The sequence below is a fragment of the Triturus cristatus genome, chromosome 11 (assembly GCF_964204655.1).
Source record: "Triturus cristatus chromosome 11, aTriCri1.1, whole genome shotgun sequence".
Classification (NCBI taxonomy): domain Eukaryota; kingdom Metazoa; phylum Chordata; class Amphibia; order Caudata; family Salamandridae; genus Triturus; species Triturus cristatus.
Window position 1 is genome coordinate 550,853,618 of NC_140594.1, and position 24,793 is coordinate 550,878,410.

A 24,793-nucleotide genomic window follows, 5' to 3' on the forward strand; every position below is an offset into this window, starting at 1 on the left:
TGATCAGTCACTGCTGTGAAAGGCTTTCTGTACAAGAACACATGGAAATATTCACAATCCACAGACAAACCTTCTCAGGTTGAAAGTAAGCATGTTCTGTTTGTGACAGCCTTTACTGGCATATGCCACAATATGTCTTCGAGCATTCAGCTGTCTGCTGTGCTGTGCCACGATTGAGCCTAACCCAACAGGGCTAGTGTTAACTACAACCTCTGTATGAAGTTTGGGATCAAAGTAAGCGATTTCAGTGGCATTCTCAATAGCTTGTTTGATTTTTCGGAAGCTCTCCTCACATTTATGTGGCCAATAACACATTCTTTTTTGGCAGTCCTCATAACGGTGCACTGACCGTAGCAAAGTCTGATCTGTATCTGGCACAGTAACTGGCTACTCCAAGAAATGATCGTAACATAGAAATGTCCTTTGGGGGACTGGCAGTAGGCAATGCTTGCACTTCAGCTGGATCAGGTTTCATACCCTCATTGGAAAATACATGGCCAAAGAATTTCGAGTTAAACCTGTATTATTCAGCAAATGAGATACTTGTATAAGATCTTGATCATGATCTTTCTGTGTGGCTCCGAAAACTAATATCCCATTGCTATAGTTAAATGCATTTACTGCAGGCTGTCTGATACGTCGAATAAGATCTTGGAAAGGTTCTGCAGCAAAGGTTACACTAAAACTCAATTGCTTGTAGTGAAACAAACCAATATGCATAGAATATGTTGTAATGTACTTGGATTTTTCTCCAAGCTCCAATTGGTGACATCATTTGTTTAAATCGAGTCGAGAGAAGAACTTCACATCACTCAGTTGAGTTATATCAGCAATGTGCGGACCTGGATGTCTCTCTCGCACAATCGCCTTGTTGGCCTGACGCATGTCAACGCATATCAGTAGAGCTCCTTCACTGTCCTTTTTAGGCAATACTACAATGGGAGAAACCCATGTTGCTGGATCAGTGGAGAGCTCAATGATATCATGTTTAAGCAATGAATTAAATTCCTTTCAAATAGCCTCCTCCAAGTGAAATGAAATTCGTCTGTGTCTTTGTGCAACAGAATGAAGTTCCTAATTTAAATATACATTTACTTTGATTTTTTTTTTGTGTTTTTCTAACCCATGAAATAATTAAGAAAATTGACTTACGATTTCATGATGGGCATTCTTATTGTAGTTCACTGAAATCAGTCTCATATCAGCAGCCGTGTTAAAACTCAGCAAACAGGCACTTGAGGCTACTCCTTGAAGTACATGAATAGGGGCTTGTAACACAGTTTAGTTTACTTATGTTTCATCATAGCTACAAATTAACCTTGACTCTTTAAGGGTGTTGAGGTAGACCATTTGTATTTTTCAGTCTTTAACTTTGTAAGTTAAGGTAACAGAGATAACTCTTGATACTTCGCCTCAGGCCTGTGCTTAATTTGTAAAATATGAAGTGCAGGTGCTCATTTTGTTGTAGGAAGCGACACCCACTTCCCTCGGCTCCACCCTCTTCTACTAGTGGCTCCACCCACTTACTCTAGATGCCCCCACCCACTTACTCTAGATGCCCCCACCCACATCCTCAACGGGCACTTCAGACTCAAGTACCAGAAACTAGCACATGGTGGCAAAGGTTCGCTTAGTGGACCCTGGACAGATGCAATATGGGAGCTTCCATGCAAGATGGTGGCTGAAGTGAAGCAGCATGACAGTTACAAGTATTGGGTGCTATACAGTCACAAAGGAATGTAAGAGAGACAATGTTGAAAAGGAGATTCCTTTTAACTTTTTTAGGTCAGGATTACATGCTATCCACACTTGAAAGGTCTATCTCTTTGTTTCACAGAATGTCAGCACTTCATGTAGGTCTCCATTGAGCAGCTCCAGTCAACCCTTTCCCTTAATTCATGCAAATTCTTTTTCGTTACTGCTTTCTTCCTGTGTCAATGTTTTTCCATATCTCTCTTCCTCTTTCTTTCCCCTTTTTATGTTTTTATCACTCTGCTTTGGGTGAAAGTCTGATTAAGAAAAATAGGTTAGCGGTCCCCAAAATTAATTGCTGGTGGGCCCCATCTGCAACAGCAAATTCAAATTAAGCACTGGGAAAGCATATGTAATCTACCTTTCCATCGTGGTTACGGGTACCAATTTCCTAACTAGGTTTAGGCTCCACATTCACCAGTACTTATCTTCATATATACCCAGAATGTTTCAGCGCTTATAGAGTTAACATATATAAACTCAGTTACAGTCGGTTTTGGTTAAATGGAGAAGCATGTGAAAAGCCAAACACTGCCATACAGTAGATATAGCAGTAATTGTAGGCACTAGAAAGAGTAGCTGCACTGTCTGAAATTAAAGACAGGAGTTTAGGAACTCACTATGGCTGCACTTCCAGGTATATTAGAAGAGGTGCACAAAGGCGCCAGAGTGAAAAGCAGTCTCACTTAACAAACTTGCTGCACTTGTAGGCGCTGGCGCACTTCACTTTCACCAGTGAACAGAACGCAACCAGACACTGCATATGGCAGTGTGTTAAAGATTGTTGAAATCCATCCACTAAAGTCAGATCACAAACAGCAAAAAGACACTAAGATGTAAAGCCACTACTGGCTGTGGATTAATCGGCACTTATAGGCAGAGCAGAGGAATGCACTCTCAAGTATTATGACCTAATCACAAGCCTTGCTAATGTTTTTGTTCTTTTTACAGAATAACAGAGATCATTTCTCCACATAACATCACAGATACACAGAATATGCTATTTGCGAAGGGAGCGATGACTTTTATTTATTGTTATACTTCACACGCAAACTGCAAACATCGAAATGGTACACAGAAGGCTACTGAAAACTCAGGGGGCCTGAATTGTAATAATTATCCAGCCATCCCCTTCAAGTACACCACTACCATCATGGCAACAGACTGTTAGTGTCCCTGTGAGCACTGAGCTGAGGAAAGAAGCACATAAAATTAACCCCTTTGCAGGCCAGACGTGGTGAGGAACCAATTGTTTTGGGGGGGAGCCTTCCCTGGCAAGAAACTGCTGGTTACTCAGATCGAGAGCTCCCACAGCCTTACTGGACAAGAGTTAGGAATAAATACCAACTCTACTTAAGTGTGCAAGAAAGTTTTAGCTCAGCATGTTTTCCTGAGATGAAAGAGAGTCTGCCTTGAGATACAACAAGTTCCAGAACCAACCACTCAAGCCAATAAAGATTGAAGGAAACGTTAGCTACCACTGATGCGATCAAAGAAGACAGTGCACAATCACAGCACATGTATGGAGTATGAGAGGGGCATCAGTGTAAGAAGAATGTAAAGCAGTGGGACAATAGAAGAAAGATAATCTTTTATAGATACTCATATTTTGATACTTTGGGGGACTGGTCCACGGTATGTAAAACTACAAAAAAATGAAACATATACCGCAAGAGAGGTAGAGAAAAGAGAGAGTCAGTGAATTAGAATGAGAGAGGAAGGTGGGAGGAATTCGGTGGGGAAGAGGGAAGTATAGAGAAATAGAGAGAGAAACATGCAGAGAATGGAGAGAGTCATACAGTGAGGTACAGAGTGAGTGAGGGGGGGTAACTAAAGGACAAAAAATATATTTCCTGATCAGATCCCATATATGTATTACTAATAACTTCTTGAAGTTATAAACTATTAAAATAGAAATTCTGTTTGCCACCAAGGAATCGGATATTTAGAATAAGGTAGAGTGGCCGCAGATCATGCATCCTGTGCTAAATCTGTCATTAGAAAGCGAGGTTTCCAAAGTTTCAAGTTTCTGCTTACTCCATCTGAAAACAGCTAAAATGCGGCTTCCCTGGCCTGACCCCAGGTGGTGCCACATCCATGTGGCAACTTGTGATGCACCACTGCACAATCTCGGAACACAATCAATTGTATTTTCATTTGTGAAGGTTAAACTGCAGGGATTTAGCCATTTCGTCGCATGGTTGACTCCTTTTCTTATCCTTAGTCAGTCAACATACTTCTGTTTTCTCCTGAAGCACGAGGATATAGGCAGACAGAGTAAAAACTATTGGAAAGTAACCAGGGTTCTTAGAATCCTGTTTATATTCTGTCCCTTCGCCTGCCTTCCTGAGCCTTGCGGATTGGGGTAGCAATTGCAGTGCAAGGGTCGAGGTGCTTCCCCTTGCTACCTATCGCTCACTCGGCCATCTGCTCCTTCAACTCGTGCAGCTGGGGACCCCTAGTGCACTGTTTTCATTCTAAGCCGGGCTCAGCCAGCACTCTTACGCAGGCTCCTTCACAACCCCTATCATGCGTGACCTGCGTCCCCCAAATGGACCAACACTCTAGTTCCTCCTGTCGGAGGAGGACTGGAGCCTTTAACTTAACTCCGGCCGGCTGGGACCTATCATCGTTATATGATATAAGTGTGTACGGCCGGCGTCTGCTACTAGGTCAGGCAGAGGCAGTGGCGCAGCATTATCATCATCGTCAAGCCCAAAAAAATGCAGCATTGTTCGGGCATGGCTCAGTCAGTGCATGACTACCAGTACTGTACTGGTATTACGGTTACACTAACTACTGATACATGATATAGCCCTGAAGCAGCTAATTGTTAGGGGAGCGAGAGCCTGAAGGAAGCTTCAGGCGCCGGGTAGGGCTAAACCCCGGCCAGCCTGGGCCCTTCATCGTGATACAGAAATATATCTGACTGTGTATGGCCGCCGCTACAAGGCCAGGCAGAGGCAGTAGCGAAGCCGTGGGGCGCAGCAGAGTATTCTCATCAAAACACGAGCGTCACATCACTACGTTAAAAACAAATAAAACAAATAAAAAAGCAAGGTTGGTTTGGCAATGGACATGCCTACCGGTTATTACTTACTGTTATGTGGTGAGCCGGGGAACTGCCTTAATTCACTGCAATAGGCCTGGTGTGGTGCTGCTACTGCGCTCAATGCAGTCGACCTCACTTGAATGCTGCTGATGACTCGTGGGGTGCCGGGGCGTGGCAATCTGGAACAAATTCTGCACACGCTGCCTGGCTGCCGCACAGATGCTACACCTGTCGGACCAAATCCAGCCCAAATTGCCCAATCAGTGTCCCGCCCAGCGGCAACACTGAACTAAGGGCCGCAATAACAGTAATGTCATCAGAATCTTCTTGTCTCAGGCTCTCACAGCCGCAACACTCTTCACAGGGACTCGGAAGAGGAGAACAACACTGCGCCGAGTCAGTGAGGCATATATACTAAATATCATTCATCAATATCATATGTGATGTCACGTGCAGTAGACGCGTGTAGACCCGGCCCTGCAAAGTAAGTGCCGGTGCTAAGCACCGGAAAGCACCGGCACAAATTAAGCACTGCCTCAGGCATGATATTTATCAATGCACCACTCTCAATTATGAATGGTATTGAACCACCATTTATCTTTAGAGTGATTATTGGACAATGTTTGAATGTTTGTGGTGCCTTTTCGTGTACATTTTTTTTCAATACATTTTTCCACACTTCTGACTAGTCTCATATGTGCATGCCTTTCGGAAGTAAACATCGACATTGCACAATTGTCATTGTCATTTTCACTAGAAACTGATAGTGAGGAACTCTTGGTTGATGATTTAGATGACAACCAACTTTGTTTGGTGTTGATTTACCTCAGTTGCTGTGACTGCTTGGCCTTGTAGGAGTGCTTCAAACGTCACCGAGGTAGCGTTTGTCAACCATTTTGCTTTCACTCTGTGATGCACTTACTTTTCTCTTCGCCATTGCAAATCATCACAAAATGATTTGCTTTACTAGAGCTGATGCATATTTGCCTAATTGCAAGAGATTTGCCTTTGTGTGGTAATAATAGTCCACATCTGTAACACATTTTTTTCTTCTGTGGAGACATCACCTTGTGTCCCTCAGCCTTATTCTTAGGCTTACTCTTCATGTTCATGGCTGACACACTTTGGGCGCCGCCGGCATCTATGCCAGTCTCTGGACAATCGGCGCACTCTACAGCGTGAACATCCTTGAGGACTTGTTACAAACTCAGAGTTTCCTTCAGCATTCTTCATCGAAAGGAATCTGTCAGACATCCATTGATTACTATGAGGCGCGTAGCTTCCTAATCGTTAAATCCATTGAATGTACAGCACTTCACCCTAGCACCCAGTCTCCAAACAAACTCATTGATGGTTTCACATGGTCTCTGGTGTTCTTGGCTAAATATGTCTCTTTAAAAAACCACATTTGGCACTGGATTAAATTTAACATTCAAAGCTGTTTTAATTTGATCATACGTCACTACTCCTTCTTTTCGAATCTTTTTCATGGCTTCTTTCACTCCTTCAACAGCCATGTTCTTCAGATACTTTATGATCTTTTTCATCTATTGCATCTATGAAATCTTCAAAAGTCTATATCCATGCAGTCCATCTTTTTCAATATTGGGTTTCTTGGCATTATGAACAGCAGATGGTGGTTTCAAGAATGCAGAAACAGTATACACATTGGTGGACAGTAGTGGTCTCTAATGCACCTATTGTGGAACTTGATCAGACAGAGCTTCTCTACCGCATTGTGACAGGCTTACTGCGGGGTCAGCTTTAATGACTTTTGGTGCATGGATCTCGAACTGACTTTCCATTGGAGATCCTTGCTGGAGAGAAGTCTAGGGATTTGTTCAGGGCCCCTATGCGTCTGTATTGGCGGTAGCCGCTTTGTCTGGGGATCGATCCTCAGATACAACCTCTACCCTCTTTCTGGGACCACTACGCAGCAAGTAATTGCACAATGAGTCATTAGTGGTTTCAGTAAGCAAATTAACCTTTTAAACTACGAGTCCATGAAAGATAAAACGTTATGGTATTTGGTTGGCTTCGTGCTAAATGTTTCTTCACATCACCTGAATAATCTCTGCTTCGTAGCACATGCATTTCAGTTTAATCTGTACTGAACTATTGTTGTGCACTGCTTTCGTAACCTGGTTGCATCCACCTTTAGCATTCTTACCTCGTTTAGCGTATTGCTTTAATTTGCATAATGGAGCAGTACTTTATATTTGTAACCATTTCATTAAGTTTGTTGCCACTGACATGTAGACTTTCAATGTCGCACTCTTTATCTTCAAGCGTTTACACACGCTTGACCCCACCAATGCCGGCGTCGATTCTGCATTTTGCCTGCGGCACATGTGTCACACAGGAGCAGTTTGCTGGACCACGGCAAACTCTCTGGAAGAGTGCTTTTAGTGTATCTCTTATCTCGTGGCCAGTTGTAGCATCCTACCAGCCATGGTACTTGCCAGTAAAAAAAGAAATACATGTAGAGTACATACCTTTATTCTGCTGCGTGTAAGTCATAACTCAGCATTCTAAACCTGTCTTCAACTCATCCCTCCAACATTCATGTCACAGGCCTACGGTGTACAGTGGAAACCAAAAGAGTTTCTTCATTTACGAGACACACAGTTTCAGAATATTGTCAGTAGGAGGTTGGACTTTTTTATGGGCAGGTCAAGTCCGGCAGTCCTGAGGCAGGCCTAGTGAGGAACTTTAATAGGCAGCCAATAGTGTTTGGGACTGGCAAAGACTAGCTGTGGTAGTATATGGTATCGAAGAGTCAAGGTTTGCTGTTTTTACTGAACTTTACACATAAAAACAGACAGTTCAGTCTGTTTCCTTGTCTATATTTATGCATGGAATAAAAAAATACAGAAACAAAATGCAAATGGAGAAGAACGTCTTTATACCGATTGTATTTAGATTAATATGGCACATTCCCCTCCTCCTTGTGCTGCCACTCTTTTGGCAGCCTAGCGCCAATGCAGGCAGCCTTGCACCATGGTGCAAGAGCCTGTGTTGCATACAGGATTGTTTTTGTGCAGGAAGGGGCACCAAACCTAGGAGGCAGAGTCCTCTTTCTATGTGTGCTGCATTCTGCAGCACACATAGAAAGAGGAAGGAATGGGAATAAATAGATATATTTCTCCTCGTTACGCCTCCCCTGCGAAGGTGTATGTCTTTGGCACATCAAATCTGGAGATGCGTCAAAATCCATTAGAGCTGTGTGAAAACATACACACAATGACCATAGAATGCCTACCCAGGGCAGAGTTACGCAATGCAGCGATTTGCATGGCGTTGTGTTACTCCAGAATTCGTCAGATTTTTGATGTCACGCAAAGCCACTTTGCGTGACATCAGAAATCTGACTTGGAGGTTTTCATCATGCATGTACCACTTGATGTGGTGCAAACGTGATGTAACCCTCTCATAAATGAGGCCCTGGGTGTCTGCTACTGTGATCTTTGTGTAGCCACCAAGTCTTCCGCTGCACAAATGAGTGTGGATGTGTATGTGTGTATATGTTAGCAACTTGATGTAGGAAGAGCTTATCAAGCAGTATCGGCTTCTGAGAGTTAATGATTTGCCCCCCTCCCCACAATAGCAGTGAGATGTTGACATTATTTGACTGCATGTCTTCAGGCATCCCATCAAAAAAAGTTGACAACTTGTTCACATATGACAGAAAGGATGAGAAGCATAGTTTAAGTATGTGAAAGGTGTTTCTGTACTCCAGCCATTAAGTCTCAAATTGTTCTCAAGTGCTAGTATGAATTGTTCACTCAAATAATTTCTGCTTCTTCATTTACTGTGAAAAAGATGAATGCAGATAAATATGGATAAATTGATTACTTGGGAATATTAATTAAATTGCAGTATTTGAGGTGTGCTTCATACCTCTACACAGATCATGAAGCACTCTTATTATCATCTGTTCCAGAGCTCCCTTTAGGGAAGTATGTGGTTGAAAGGGAGTTAGTTTTCAAGAACTGTTTGATGTGCCTGATGGTCGAAGACCTGCTGCAAACATGGTGCTGCTTATGTTGCAGCACATTGATACATGAGGTATTGCTTAGAAGATGGGTTGAAGACGCAGCCACATGAGCCTCGTCTTTAATGCAGTTAACATTGAAGGTGATTCTTTGTACTCTACTATAAGAGATAAAGAATAACAGACATGGGTTGTCTGGACAGAGAAGATGGTTCCACCAGTTTGAGATTTTCCGGATGTTAGAACATTTAATTGTGGTCTAAGACTTTAGCACAGTTATTTTGGCTGGAGATACGTTGGTGTATTTTACCCCACCAGCATCTTTATTCTCATCATAATAAAAGCACAATGGCTTTATAAACTTTTAATCTTGTAGAGTTTTCTTAAATTTCTTTTTCTTGCCACTCGTGAGCATAGGTGACTTTATCGCCTGGACAATTATCCCATTGATGTTGGCACAGACAGCTTTAGGCATGATCAACCCCCTCTTTAGGTCATTTTTTCAATGACATAAATGTTTGTTAGAGATAGATCTGGGTATCCTGACAAAATACCTATTTGTATAAACCAGCTTCAGTCACAGCTACCTTTTTATGTTACAGTGTGTTATTATTTCTTGTATTCACCTTGGTATACATTGGAGCTGAGGTCCAGAGGTTAGATATTTCAGCTGTTACCACACCTTCCAAGTTCTAAGAACCCCTCGTAACAGAGCATATTCTACTATCTAGCTTGCTGTTAATTGCTAATATGTTCTTCCACAGTTTATTAACTGGTCTTACATGTTTAGACTTCTTGGTCCAAATTCTTTATGTGTCTTCAAAAACATTTTGTGAAAGTAAATAAACTTATCCCAAACAGCAAAAAGAAAACATTTCAGAATTCATTTTTTGAAAAAGATTAGTTTTATTGGTGCTATATGAAATTATATTGGAACTGGTTCAGTTTTTTTGTAAAATCTACAATAAAACTCTGGGCGCAGATACTATCTGTAATACTGTTAGTCATGTCTTCAAACACTACTCTACAAAATCCAGTACAGGGAACGTGAAAGTAAGTCTTGTCCAATTGTTTTAGATGCCATTGCCAATGTGCTTGTTGCAACATCAGCAATTGGTGAGTGGATTTAACTGCCCTGTAGTGGTGGCACTGCTTATCAACATAGTAAACATAGATGGAGTGTTACATCCAAATATAATGCCTTGGAGTATCTATATGGCCACTCGTCCCCACTTCAAGTTTAACAACAACAACATCTCCAATTCTGTATGCATATTGAAAAATAAAAATTGAGATGCATGATGACACACATCCCCAGTAACAACAGTTATTAGTGGGGAAATCGATGTTATAATTATTGTCATCCTTAGGTCTATTAGATTACCTACATTCTCCCTCCCCTCTTTTGACTTTACAGACATAATAGGGGAAACAGGTATTACCTATTTTTCCCCAAAAGGTAAAAATGTAGTAATACTGTAAGACATGGGGTTATTAGTTGTGAGGGGTGGAAGCCCCTTTCAAATAATAAACACAATCTTTGTCTGGGAGAACCACTACAGTTCTAAATAAACCTGTGCTTAACCCTGTGGTAGCTTGGCAAAAAAGCACTCAGGCTTAACTGGGAGGCAACGTATAGAGTATTTGTGAAGTGCTCAAGCAGTAATAATGTGAAAACCCAACACCAATAAAATTCCAAACCAATTTAGAAATATAGAGCAAAAACAAAAGTTCAATTAATCAAACTGAAGATATGAGTTTTTTAAGTTTGAGGTAAAGTTTGCACCAAAAAGCACAAAGTACCAATCACGGTTATGTGGTCATATTGAACTGGGGGCATATCATGCTAGTAGGATACCTTCTCAAGTCCGCGTGTGGAGCAGTCTCTGCATTGACCACTACTAGCTCACTGTCAGCACTGCAGTGGCATGACTAAGACATGTTTTATAGTGCTACTTTAGTGGGTGGAACAATGAGTGCTTCAGCTCACTAGTATCATTTACTGTACAGGCCTTATGTATATGTAGTACCATTTACCAGGGGCTTACAAGTAAATTTATTCTGCAAATTAGGTGTAGGCCATTTTCCCCATATTATAGGGAGAGAGCGCAAGCACTTTACCATAAGTTAGCAGGGGCAAGGTGTACGGAGTCCTAATGCCAACAAAAAAAAGTTCTGCAAAGTTTTCGGAGAATACCTAGCCAAGGATGATAGGTCCAACAAATTAGTATATATTTCGAGAGTCAACTAAGGGAGGAATTTAATGTAAAAAGTGATCAGAATTCTGAATTTTCGCCAATATCCAAGAAATTTTTTATTATTGTAGATTACAATCATGGATGGAATTTTTATAAGAGACATGATATCCAAAGTATACGACTCACTGGTAAAGTAGAGTGAAAACATTTTGGAATGGCCGTTATTTGTTCAACCTGAAATGATTGGTATTTAGTTTGATCTAGAGTACATTTGAAATATTTGTATTATGAAATGAGCTGTTTGATGACATTTTTATTTATTCATGATCTTTATAAATGATGAATTCAACAAAACTGATGAAATATTAGTTTATAGGAGTACAACCCATTTATATATTTTTCTTTGACCATTTCAATATTGCTGACAATGAATACTTTGGGTCCAACTATTGTGATTGGACACACTGGTCAATTGATAATAAGGAAATGTTTTTAACTTCAATGGTTGGATGATGGTGACCAATGTGAACAAGCCTGCTATGTCAGCAGAAACGTGTTGTCTTTCTGTTGCGTGTAAAAACCTGAAATAAATGGATGCATTTTGTTAAACACCATCTATTGGAGTGCTGATGTCTATCTGTCAAACTGTTAGAGATGATGGTTTTTAAAATCTGACTGCACAATTTTGGTAAGCCTGTGTTCCGTGAACTAGTTGTGTTGCGGTTCCTCTTGGAAGATGTATAGATGTAACTTGCGTTGTAAAGTACTCCTGATAACGTGACTACTGATGTAATCACCCACAACTCCTCAATCATCATATTTTATACTAGAGAAGGTATGAGCAACAATTAAGGGTCTAAATACTTTATTAGGTTAGAAGTCTCTAATGATGTCTGTACAGCTATATGATGGCTACTTGAGAGTCAAAGAAGGCCTACACTCCTTTGTTTCTGCAGCAATTGTGTATCTTGCCGTGTTTATGCATTTATGGATATATCAAATGATTCTTGAATAATAATGACTAGGCCCCTTAAGAATTTCAGTTACGCAGAGTAATCACTGCTATTTTGGCAATACTGCATTACTCTTTGATTCGGAATTACCGATAATTATGTGATTAATCCTGTTTATGTAATTAAGAGTAATATAGGGGGGAAATCCTACTGCAAAAGGTCATTTAGCTCACACGTTGCCACTCATGCAAGCTTTTCGTGTTCTACTGCATTTAGCATTATTTCTTAGAACAAACTGCCCGTCCTTTTTGGATGTGAGCATGCGTTTCTGCACTAAGTAAATAGTGCTAAATTCTAGGAGTAAACTGCGGGTAAATCCAAGATCAAATTTAGCGTAATTTCTTAGTACAAAATGTATTCTCATGTCCATTTTACATGCGGTGAGGCATTATGTACTAATGCATTATGCACTAAGAAAATAGCGCTAAATGCTGGGAGCATGTTGTGGGAAAATCCTACCTCAAGAGCACATTTAGCGAGCAAAAGGGGAAGCTTGAGATCACTATTCATGTTCTGTTGACTCTTTCTTAACTCAAAATGCATTTTCCCACCCATTTTGAATGCAAGGAGGTGTGTGCTGAACACAGAATTACTCTCCACACATAATTATGTATAATCTCCCAGAATTCAAGGGTAATTCCACTTGGTTATGCTACATCGAGTTGCGCAAGTTACGCCTACATTGAATCATGACCTGGTTAATTCATCCACTGATTCCTTTAGTGCAAGAAAAGGCCTCTTTTTGCATTGTCACCTCCATTTATTTGCTGAATAGTTTCCCTTTTTTGTTTTGCTTTGCACAATAAAGCAGTTTTATCTAGGCCTCACTGCATGTGCTCTGGCTCGTAAAACATTGTACAATGGCTTATCCCCAATTGACATTTTAAACTTTACAATAAGCCCACAGTCTATGGTGTAGGAAAATACACCAAGGACAGGGAATGTAAATGTCACCTGTGCACTGCAGCACTTATTGTGCCATCAACTAGAGTGACATAGAAGACATACCTTCAGGCATACCTGTGAGCCTTATTGCTGCAGCTTTAAAACCTGCAGGGGAACCTGTAATAATAATCTCCTTTTGGCAGCAAAAACCCTGCTTTTAAATATAGAGAAGTCATCCCAAATAGGCCTTTTAGGCAACAACATAGGGTGCCTAGAATTCAAAAGTAGTACATGCAAGATTTTAATGTTGAAATGTATGTGCCGTGACTCATCCCCAAAAGAGAATTTCACTATAAAGGGCTATAGCCATCATATGAGAAAAACTGAAGTTCTGTATAAAATCATAAGGCTGCTATCTTTGGAACGGGATAATCTGCAAATACAATTAAACCACTATTTTTTATGTTTATTAAAAATCCAATTAATTTGTGAAGTTTGAGTTTTAGTAAACATTTCAGAAAAGTTACTTTTAAAAAGTTATAATTTACCTGCCAGGACCACCAGTAGGCTAGTAAGCATTAGCCAGTAGCTGGGCTCTCTCAGTGCTTCTCCTTAATGAGTTATGTTATGTTATGTTATATTACAAAGAACTTTGAAAGCTCACGTTCACCAAATGGTTTCATGGCGCTGCAACACAAGAAGCTGAGAGAATATATGGTTATTTGTGGGCTTGTCTAAAGAGCAAGGTTTTTAGCAAGGTTCTGAAATGTTCGTAGGAGGTTGATGCTCTTACATTGTCAGGGGAAGAGTTCCAAACCCCTGGAGCGTGCACAGCAAACCTGGTTTCCCCCAATCTTCTCCTGTTAAATTTGCGAACCTCTAAGAGATTATGGTGTGCTGATATGAGATTGTGCTTAGGGATGTAGTTCTGAATTCTGGAAGAAACAAAGGTGAGACTTCTACCATTTCTGCTTTTAAAAATTGGACATCACGTTCTAAACAGGGATCTCTGGGTGACTGGGAGCCAATACAGTTTCTTTAGCAGGAGTTTAGTATGGTAGTGTATAGGTTGATGACAAAACAATCTGGCTGCTTGGTTTTGAACAAGCTGAAGCCTTTGACTCAATCCCTTCAAAAGACCTAGGTAAAGAGCATTGGCGTAATCTGTTTGTGACATGACCAGTGCAATTACGATCTGAATGATGGCCTTGAACGAAAAGAACTTTCTGGTTTTTTTTATTTTGCGAAGCTGAAAAAAGCAGGAAGAAGTCATTGCACCAATCTGGTGTTTCATTGACAGATCCTCGTCAACATGTATGCTGAGGCTCTGGACTGCTTTTTTTGGAATAGAACCCAGCTCCATAGGCCAAAAGGAAGGACTCTAGCAATGTATTTAGTTTTTGACCTTCTCCACCTCGGTTTTGTCTGAGTTCAGTTTCAGTTGATGGCAAATCATCCAGTCAAGGATAAAGATTATAGTGTTCTGGAAGAATTCTGTAGATTCTGGAGTAGCCTTGAGATCGAACAATAATTGAATGTCATCACCGTAGTTGTATATATTTACTTTGTGCATTTGGAGAGAAGTTACCAGTGGGCGGTTATTAAAATTGAATAGGATGTGGGATAAAGAGGAACCTTGAGGTACTCCGCAAGTCAAATTAACCTTGGTGGAGCAGAAAAAGGAGAGACAAACTGACTGAGATCGTTCGAAGAGAAAGGACTTTGTTCAAACTAAAGTACAACCCTGAAGGCTGGAGGCCTCAACACTGTTGAGGAGGATATCATGATCCACTGTGTCAAAGGCCGCCAATAAGTCCAGAAAGACCAGGGCCTGTGCCTGACCTTTATCTGCTTCCTCTCTTGTCATCAACTACAGAGAGAATCACGGATTCCGTACTGGGCAGAACAAAAACCCACTTGATGGGGGTCAAGAAGAAAGAGTTTGAGAAAGGTGATGATAGGCTGGGAAACATCAGCCTCTAAGATTTTACCTGGGTAAGGGAGGAGCAAGATTGGGTGATAGTTCTTTAAGATAGGAGTCAAGCCTGCTTTTTTGAGGAGGGGAAGTACAACTGCCGCTTTGAAATTACGGGGGATCGTGCCCTGGCTCAAAGATAAGTTAAGCATGGCACTCATCAAATCTGGAAAATTTGAAAATATTGTTTTTTTTTATCAAATGGGGCAGATATCCTTAGGGGAACAAGATTTGACCTTTATCAACAGCTTCAAAAGGTATATTTAGAGATTGATGGAAACGCATTAGGAAAAGATGGGTTCCTATGTTCCAAGGAAGTAGGATTGAAAGGGGAGCTAGAAGGGACACTGTCTTTGATTAGCCAAATATTCTTGATGAAAAAGAGTTCAATTCATTGCACAATTTTTGTGTGGGGACCACCAGTGTATTAAAGCAGTTTGGATTGGATAATTCAAAGACTGTCTCAAATATTACTTTAGCTTTATTTTCAGAGTTTATGATTTTATTTGGGAAATAAGTGAATTTAGCTTCCCAGATTGATTTCTTTAGTTCTTCAGCCACAGGATGAAGCTGTCCTTTTTTTCAGGGGCTTATGCCTTACACTATTTACACTCAGCTTGATGTACTTCAAATTTAGCTTGTTTGAGATCCTCAGTAAAACATTTAGATGCCTCATGGTAGCAAATAGGTTTGTTTCTATGAAAAGGAGCATTTGTATCACTAGCCTCTCTGAGCAAGTCCGTAATTTTGAATCAAACTCCTCAAGGCATTCGGTCTGGGGGGTAGGCACTGTGCCAGGGAGTTACAAAAGGCATTGAGAGGAATGTGTTTCCAATTCCTGGACGAAATGACAGGGTTTGACAGAGATTTCTTGAAAGATGCAATGTTCAATGTAAATTTTATTAAATGGTGGTCCGACCAGGTACAGGGAGTAACATAAAGATTAGGGATGTAGAGATTTAGACCCCAGATCATATGACCTTTACTATGAGTGGCTGTGAAGACCTGTTTGGACAAAATTTAGGCTAGTCTGCAGCTAAGTAAGATTAGAAGACCATTTACCTCATTTGACCACAGATTAAAGTCACCAAGGAGTAGGATATTGGCATAATCAATGGCCAGAGCCGATATTAAATCAGTTAGCAATAATGGAAATTACAGCATGTGACCTGGGGTTTGTATTGAATAATGCAGATCAGGAAGGACTTGGGTGAGTCTAATTTGACTGCCAGTTTCTGCCATATAAACAGGTAAAGAGTTAAGGTTAGTGAAAATTAAGTGCTTTTTGCATAATTGCAGCAACTCCCCTACCTTTTTTTGCTGGGGGTCTGTTCAGATCAGTATGTAAAAATTCTCGGGGGTGTTGTTAGAATATCTGGCGTAGAATCCTCAGTTAACTATTTTTCCATAAGGAACAGTATATCAGGATATTTTGACTTGATGAAGTCATATGTCTCAAAGTTGTGTCTGACCAGGGATCGTGTGTTAAACTAGACAATATAAAGATCTTAATTAGTGGATTTTTGTGTAGGGCAGGGAGCGATTTCCACAATGTTTGTCTGTTTCAGCAGTCTCTCCTGCGGGATGGGGCACGGCTGACTGTGATTTACAATTCCTAGAATGGCCAGATTTGTAACAGAGGTTTCTCCAAATGGTGAATATTTGTACGCAAAGCTTTGAGATATTTAGATGAATACATGGGTATGGTGGTTGGCCCCTGGCCTCAGCAGGCCACGGACATATGCTGATGGCCTTGCCTTTGGAGCACCAGTGGCATGCCCGCTGTGTGACCGCACTGGTGCCAATTTAATAAGGGACCAGAGCTTTTATTGATGCCACCCTCACTAGCCCAGATTGGCTTACTCCACAGCGAATAGGAACTGAGCACAGCGCATCTACACAGCGCAGAAAGAAAACCGCTTTTAAAACAGAACAGACATGCGATTACATTCTCATTAAAGTCTGTGCAAAAAAAGCAATTAATTAAAACCCAATGCTTCTAAGTACCCCAGAGCAGGAATCAATTTGACAGGAAGATCTAGGGGCAGAGAATGTGACTCCTTTCAATCCAGGAAGGACATCTCAGGAGAGTCTTTTTTTTTTGTTTTTTGCCCCCTGCGTCCTCCCTCCCCGCTCCCCCCCACCGCCGCTAACCCCGCCCCTTTTTGCCTTCTGTACCCTCCCCGCTCCCGCCTCCCAGCTGCTCCGCCCCCGCGCACTTCGCCATATATGGCGACCGTGCGAACGCGCAGCGGTCACGCGCAGCGGGCGCGCCGATTGTGCGCCGAAGGCGCGCCAAAGGTAAGCCCGTCTACGCCCGTCCGCGCCTGGACCGCGCCCAGTGCCAGGACCCCTGGCCCACGAAGACCCCGGCCAACCTGCCTGACATACACCGCCGCCACCCTCATCGCACTCAACACCGGCCGAATCCCAGGATGCTACCAAGCCACCCCACGACGCTCCCACGGACCCTTCAGCTGCCACGCCTGCAAGTTCACCTGCATCCGGACCTGCCCGGCACCAGCACCTGCCAAGCCGAACACCAGCAGCTACCACCTCAAGTGCATCCTGCTCAACACCCGCTCCGTCCGCAGACACGCCATCGAACTCTGGAACCTCCTAGACACCACAGCCCCTGACGTCGCCTTCCTCACGGAGACCTGGATGAACGCCTCTTCAGCGCCCGACATCGCCATCGCCATCCCAGAGGGCTACAAGATCACCCGGAGGGACCGCACCGCCAACCAGATGGGAGGAGGCATCGCCATCATCCACAGGAACACCATCCGTATCACGACTAGCACCGACAACACCCTAACCACCGCCGAACACCTGCATTTCCAGATCCACACCGACCCGAAGACCACCCTCAGAGGCACCCTGATCTACCGACCCCCGGGACCACGCACTCAATTCAGCGAGGACATCGCCGACTTCGTCAGCCCGCATGCCCTCCCCTCCGCTGACTACATCCTCCTGGGGGACCTCAACTTCCACCTGGAGAACAACAACGACCGCAACACCAGCACCCTGCTCGACAACCTCGCCAACCTTGGACTCAAGCAACTGGTGAGCACCCCCACCCACCTCGCCGGACACACACTCGACGCCGTCTTCTCATCCAGCAAAGACATCGCCTTCAGCCACGCCACAGAACTCCACTGGACGGACCACAGCTGCGTCCACTTCACCTTCGAACGAACGACGATCCACCACCACCAGCAACAGGTTGCCCGTAGAAGCTGGAACAAGATCACCGTCGACCAGCTCGCCGCCTCCCTGAGCCAGCACCCTCCTGCCAGCTCAGCGAACCCCAGCAAGGACGCCGAAAACCTCACGAAGTGGATCAGCAACTGCGCGGACGAACTCGCCCCTCTGAGGACCCCACCCAGCAGACCCGGCAGCAAGAAAGCCCCATGGTTCACCGACGAACTCAAGAGCTCCAAGAAGAACTGCTGAGCCCTCGAGAAAGTCTGGGGAAAGGAACCTACACAGGACAACATGACCACCCTCAAGCTCGCCACCCGGAAGCACCACCAACTGATCCGTGCCGCCAAGAAAACTGCATTCAAGGACCGGCTGGACAACAACGCACACAACTGCAAGGAACTCTTCAAGATCGTGAAAGAGCTCTCCAACCCCAACGCCGGAAACAACGACATCACCCCTTCGCAAGACCTCTGCAACTCCCTCGCCTCCTACTTCCACAACAAGATCGCGGACATACACAACAGCTTCAGCACTCAACCGACGCACGCCACTACCACAGCAACGCCGCCCACCACCACCCTCCGAACCTGGACTCCGATCAGCACCGAAGACACCATCTGCATGATGAACTCCGTCCACTCCGGATCTCCGACCGACCCCTGCCCTCACCACGTCTTCAACAAGGCCGACGCTGTCATCGCACCCCACCTGCGGGACATTATCAACACCTCCTTCAACACCGCCACCTTCCCCGAGAGCTGGAAGCACGCCGAACTCAGCGCTCTACTCAAGAAACCTACAGCAGACCCCACCGAACTCAAGAATTATCGCCCCATCTCGCTACTCCCGTTTCCAGCCAAAGTCATCGAGAAGACCGTCAACAAACAGCTGGCCGCCTTCCTCGAGACGAACGGATCCCTCGACCCCTCACAGTCCGGCTTCCGAGCCAACCACAGCACCGAGACCGCCCTCATCGCCGCCACCGACGACATCCGAGCCCTGATGGACAACGGAGAAACAGCGGCCCTCATCCTCTTAGACCTCTCCGCGGCCTTCGACACTGTCTGCCACCGCACCCTAGTGCAGTGCCTCAGCAATGTCGGAATCCAGGAGAAGGCACTGGAATGGATCGTCTCCTTCCTCGATGGAAGAACACAGAGAGTCCGCCTACCACCGTACAAGTCAGAGGCCACCGAAGTCATCTGCGGCGTCCCTCAAGGATCCTCGCTGAGCCCTACCCTCTTCAACGTCTACATGAGCCCCCTCGCGGCCATCGCACGCCAACACAACCTCAACATAATCTCCTACGCCGACGACACCCAGCTGATCCTCTCCCTGACCAACGACCCCGCCACCGCCAGAGCCAACCTGCACGAAGGGATGAAGGATGTAGCCGAGTGGATGACGACCAGCCGCCTGAAACTGAACTCAGACAAGACGGAGGTCCTCATCCTGGGCTCCTCGCCCACCATCTGGGACGACTCCTGGTGGCCCCCCGCCCTGGGCACCGCACCCAAACCGACGAACCACGCACGTAACCTGGGCTTCATCCTGGACTCCTCCCTCTCCATGACCAGACAAGTCAACGCCGTCTCCTCGTCGTGCTTCAACATCCTGCGCATGCTATGGAAGATCTTCTGGTGGATCCCCACGGAGACCAGGAAGACCGTCACCCAGGCCCTCGTCACCAGCCGACTGGACTACGGCAACGCCCTCTACGCCGGAACCACCGCCAAGCTCCAGAAGAGACTCCAGCGGATCCAGAACACCTCAGCCAGACTCATCCTCGACATCCCACGAAACAGCCACATCTCCGGACACCTGAGAGACCTGCATTGGCTCCCCGTCAACAAAAGAATCACCTTCCGTCTCCTCACCCACGCACACAAAGCCCTACACGATCAAGGCCCGAGCTACCTCAACAACCGAATCAACTTCTACGCTCCCAAACGCCACCTCCGATCAGCCAGCCACGCCCTCGCCGCCGTCCCACGCATCCGTAGAGTGACAACAGGAGGAAGGTCCTTCTCCTACCTGGCCGCCAAGACCTGGAACTCCCTCCCGGCCGACCTGCGCCTGACCCAAGACCACCTCTCCTTCAGGAAGAAGCTCAAGACCTGGCTGTTCGAGCAGTAACGGCACCCCCCCCCCCTTAGCGCCTTGAGACCCTACGGGTGAGTAGTGCGCTCTATAAATGTCTTTGATTGATTGATTGATTGAAAGGGACCAGGGTGAGTCCTGCCTGCTTATAGTTAAATGTAAAGGGAGACCGGGGGAAGAAAAACATTTTGTTGCATAGGCACTCTGTAGCCAGTTTGGCACCAGCCCAGTGGAAGGTGGAACTGGGCCAGAGCTAGTTTGTTATAACTGAGGGGGGAGGATGGACTGCCTAATTTCATAAACAGACTCCCCTGGCTGGCACACAAGCTCCTCAGAGGGATAGAAATATTCTGCCATGCTGAGTTTGCCTCAGAACAGTGCACTGAGAGTTTGAACTAAGTCAACTGAATATGTCGCAAAAATGGTATAGGTTGGCCTGGTAATTTCTTTGTCATGGGTTAGAGAGTGTACTGGTGTCACACTAGACTGTACTGGCTAGTAAAACCTACAAAGCGGGTACCTCACCCAGAGGGCGTCAGAACACTGTCTGTACAGACAGAAGAACATAAGAGAACTGAACCTTATGCTCGAAACCTGTGTGAAAACCTGAAGAGTGTACCTGCTCCCTCTTGTACCTAGGACTAAAAAGTGAACTCCAAGAGTAAGTTGACTGACCCCCCTGTGTCGCTACAGGGACACAACAACCTACAAGATGCATTTTTCCTAAAGTACCCAACTGACCAAAAGCAACTTCAACTGGACTGGGCCCTGCTAGATGACTCTGCTGTTGTGAGTACTGGCCCTTACGTGTTTCCCTGAGATTTTGGCAGCATTAAAAGGGACCAAGAGGGACTGCTTCGGAAACTCTGAAAATTTTGAATTTGAAATATTTTTGACCTTCAAAGACTTCCAGAGCATCTGCAGGATCTTGCAGCAAAGGTATCTGATTTCAAAGCAACTTCATTACCCCAGGTCCCTTATGTCCTCGTCCCATTCATTACTAAGTGGAGATAACCATCTCCCGACAGAAAAAAAGATCAGAAGAATGCTGGGACACAAACCCAGCCCCTCCCACCGGGAGTACATAAGGGGTACTTACCCAGCATTCCGCATGTTCTTTTTTTATGTCTGTCGACAGAATGGTCTTGGATGCTGGTGCTGCTCCTGCTGGGCAGGGCTGGGGTTGCGTGCACTTCTTCTCTTCTCCCCCCGCCCGGCTGTCTGGCTTTGTGGGCGGGGGGGTTTGTTGCTCTGCCTCTTGGCCTGCCGGGCTTGCTGTGAGGCAGAGTTGTTCCCGGCTGCATTCCTGGTTACCGGCCCTTTGCGGATAGTGCGCTGCCTCCCGGTTGCTTCCGGTTTGCTGTGCTTGTCTTCCTGTGGCCTGGCTGGGTGGAATTCACACTGCACTTGCTCCCTTGGATTCCGGCTGAATGTTGGAGTGGGGGCCTTGTTTCTGTTGGTGTTTCGGCCCCCATTCCGGATGAGTACAGCATAGCGGTGCTTCTCTACTATCCTGCACCGGTCTCTAGCTGTGGGGCGCAAGGCTGTTGTGTATGCTGCGTTTCTTCCCCGCTGAATCTCTGGGCGGTAGGCTGGTGCACGGCACGTCCCTTCCTGTAGTAATCGCAGGCTCTGAGGGGTTCAGGGTTCTATGGCACTCTTCCCCCCTCCCCGACCTCTGGCGGTATTGGTGCCTTTCTCTCCGGCTTCTTCTCGGTCTGAGCTGCTGATTGCTGCACCTGCTGTGTTCGGGACTGAGACCTCGTGTAATGCTGTGCCCAGCTCGGCGTTCTGAGCTGACATGTCGATTCTGACGAGGATAGCAATTGCTCTTCTTTCCAACTGGTATTGCTGCAGGTCTCGCCTGTCAATGGGATGAGTCTGGGTGCCCCCGCTAATGCCTGGTGTGTTGCGCTGCACTGTTGAAGATTTAGCGCTTATTCTGATGCTCGTAGTGCTTGGTTTCCTTTTGATCGATTCCGATGGGTCTTCGTATCCCTGCGCTCGTCCTTGACCGTCATTCCTGGACCTGGGGTACTTTGAGATGTGTTGTGCACTGCTCGGGCCTCGCTGATCCAGGGAGCCGTTACCGGGACTCGGATCTTTGGCCCTGTTTCCGCTTCTGTCGGTCTGTGGGGCTCCCTCAGTTCGGCATCGGGTCAGGTACTGAGACTGTGGTTAGTGTTACTTTACACAGACCTCGCCTGATCCTCGCATGCTTTGATCTTGTTCTGTGTCGGGTCAGTTTCATGACGATTCACTCCTGCTGGCGTTTTTCAGGCGAGCTGGCGGTGAGCCTACTGTACTCCGGCACCTTGGCAGGTTGATGCAGTCGCATTCTGTCTTCTGGGCCTTCCGCGGGGTTGCTTGTCTCCCTGGTCGGCTGGATGTTGGTTTGTGAGATGTGGCTTGTTCCTTGCGCGCACTTCGGGCTCCTCTCTCACTGGGCTGCCTTGCATGGATCTTCTGCTCTCGGACCTGGCCTTGGCGTTTCCTGTGTCTCTGAGGTGGTGCTCTGGGCACCGGTTCCTCATGTTGGCTTTGGTGAGTCTCTGCCCATTGCCTATCCTGGAGGGTGTGCTTGTGGCTGTAGTGCTGGTTGTTGTCTCTGTCTTCCTGCTGCTGTCCTGGCTCTCGTGCTCCATTCCTTGTCACCTTTGCCTGCAATTCTGCCTTGCTCCTCCTGGCACACTTGTTTATGCTGCGTATTTGCCCTGGTTGTCTGCTGGCCCTTACGTTCGGACCGGGTGCTGGGGTTTATCGGCTGTGTCTTGTGCCTCGTAGTTGCTGGTCCTGGCCTCCGGTGTTTTGCCTGAGGTCTTTGCTCCCTGGAGGCAGCTTCTCTCCTGTTTGGGGTCGCCCGCTTGGGTCTCCTGTTGAGGTTGTTTCCTCTTTTCTGCTTCCCCGGGCTGCTGGTTCTTGGCGGGCACTGTTGTGCTTGTCTGGCCTCCTTTCTGAGTCTGTCTCCCTTGCCGTTGTGCTTTGAGGGGCCCTGGACGGCCCTCTCTGGTCCCCGCTGCGGCGTGGGGTTCTGGACACTTTGCCTGCTCTGGTGCCTCGGTTACTTCTGGCTTCCCCTGGGGTGTCTTGTGTTTGGCCTCTTAGCTGGTGGCTGTGCCTCTTCCTTCGGCCTTTCCTCCCTGCTTCCTCTGGTCTTGTCTGGTGTCAGTGGTGCTTCTGGGTGGGCGATTTTTGATGCCTGGATGGATTTCCCGGGTACTGTTGGCCTCCGCTGGGTCTCTTCTGGCCTGCGGTGTTCTTCTCCGGCTTGGTTCGCTGAGGTGGGGGTTGCTTGTCCCTGTCCTTTCTCGTTGTTCTTTTTGCCGGGGTTGTGCCTCAGCTTTTCCCTGCACTCATGTTGTTCCGGGGGCCGTGTTTCGGTCTCTCCTGGTCTTCAGGCTTGCAGCTGCTTCTGCTTTGCCTTCGGCGTAGCCTCCTTGTGGTTGCCTGTTGCCTTCGGCCTTCCTCCATGTTGGCTCTTGTTCTTGGCTGGTCTGCTGGTTTCCGTTTGGTACGTCCTGCTCAGGATTGCCTGGTTGCGCTCTTGCTGTGGTCCTGGCTGCCTGATGGGGCTGTGTTGGGGGTTTGTCGTGTGGCCTGCTACTTCTTTTGCTGGTGTCTTTTCTACCTGTGGGGTGGCTGGGCCCTCTGCTATCGGGTTCTGGTCCTTGCGAGTATGGTGTGTTCCTGTCGTTGTGGCCTCTTGGCTCTGGCTGTTCCTGTTTGGGTGTGTCACTCACTCCTGTTTTCCCCTACTATCAGGGTTTGGCTTGGGCGACGCCGGGGCTGAGAGCTCTCTGGCCTGTGGTCTGCTGGGGCCTTACCTTCTTTGGCCTTCCCCCGGTTGTGGGTTGGGCCTTCGGTCTAGCGGGTTGCTTGGCTTCAGCCTTGGCTTCCCGGCTGCTGTATCCTCAGTTGCTGTTTTCTGCCCTGGGCGTTTATCCCCTGCTCGGGCCGTGCTGGGCAGTGGGGTTATTTTTTGTGCATTCCGCCCTGGCTTCTGTTGCTTCTATGGTCGGGATGTTTTTTTTTTTTGGTGTTACCTCTCCACTGGTGGGTTGGGGTTTCCGTGCTGTGTTGTTTGGGCCTGTCCCGCTCCTTCGGGGCCTTTATGGGTTGTTGACCCTTGGTCTTCGCTGGCCTATGTATTTTGTTCCCCTGCCTTCTGATTAGGGGGTCATCTCTGCCTGGCCTGTCTCTGGTTGGGCTTGTCTGATGCTGGTTTTGGCTCCCTTGGGGTTCCCTTGCTCTGGTTTTGGGTTCTCTGGGTCGTTTTCCCGTTCCGTTGCACTCCTTCTCTGGTGTTCAGGGTGTGCCTTCTTCGGGCTGTGGCTTCCTGCTCCGTTTTCCGCCGGTTTGCAGTTGGGCTGTGTTCTTGGGTTCCTGTGCTTCCTCCTGTTACGTTTTCTGCTTTGTTTTCCCAGGTCTCATTGTCCTGGTTGGTTGCCCTTGTTGGTTCCTGCTGCTCGGGCTTCCTGGCGGTACTGGTTCCCTTGGTGCCTTGTTTCCTTGTCGGTTTTTCGTCCTGTGTGGTTCTGGTCCCTGCTGGGTCTGCTCCCTTTTGGCTCTTGGGCCCTGGTTGGTTGGCTTCTGGGTGTTTGTTCATCTTTCCCC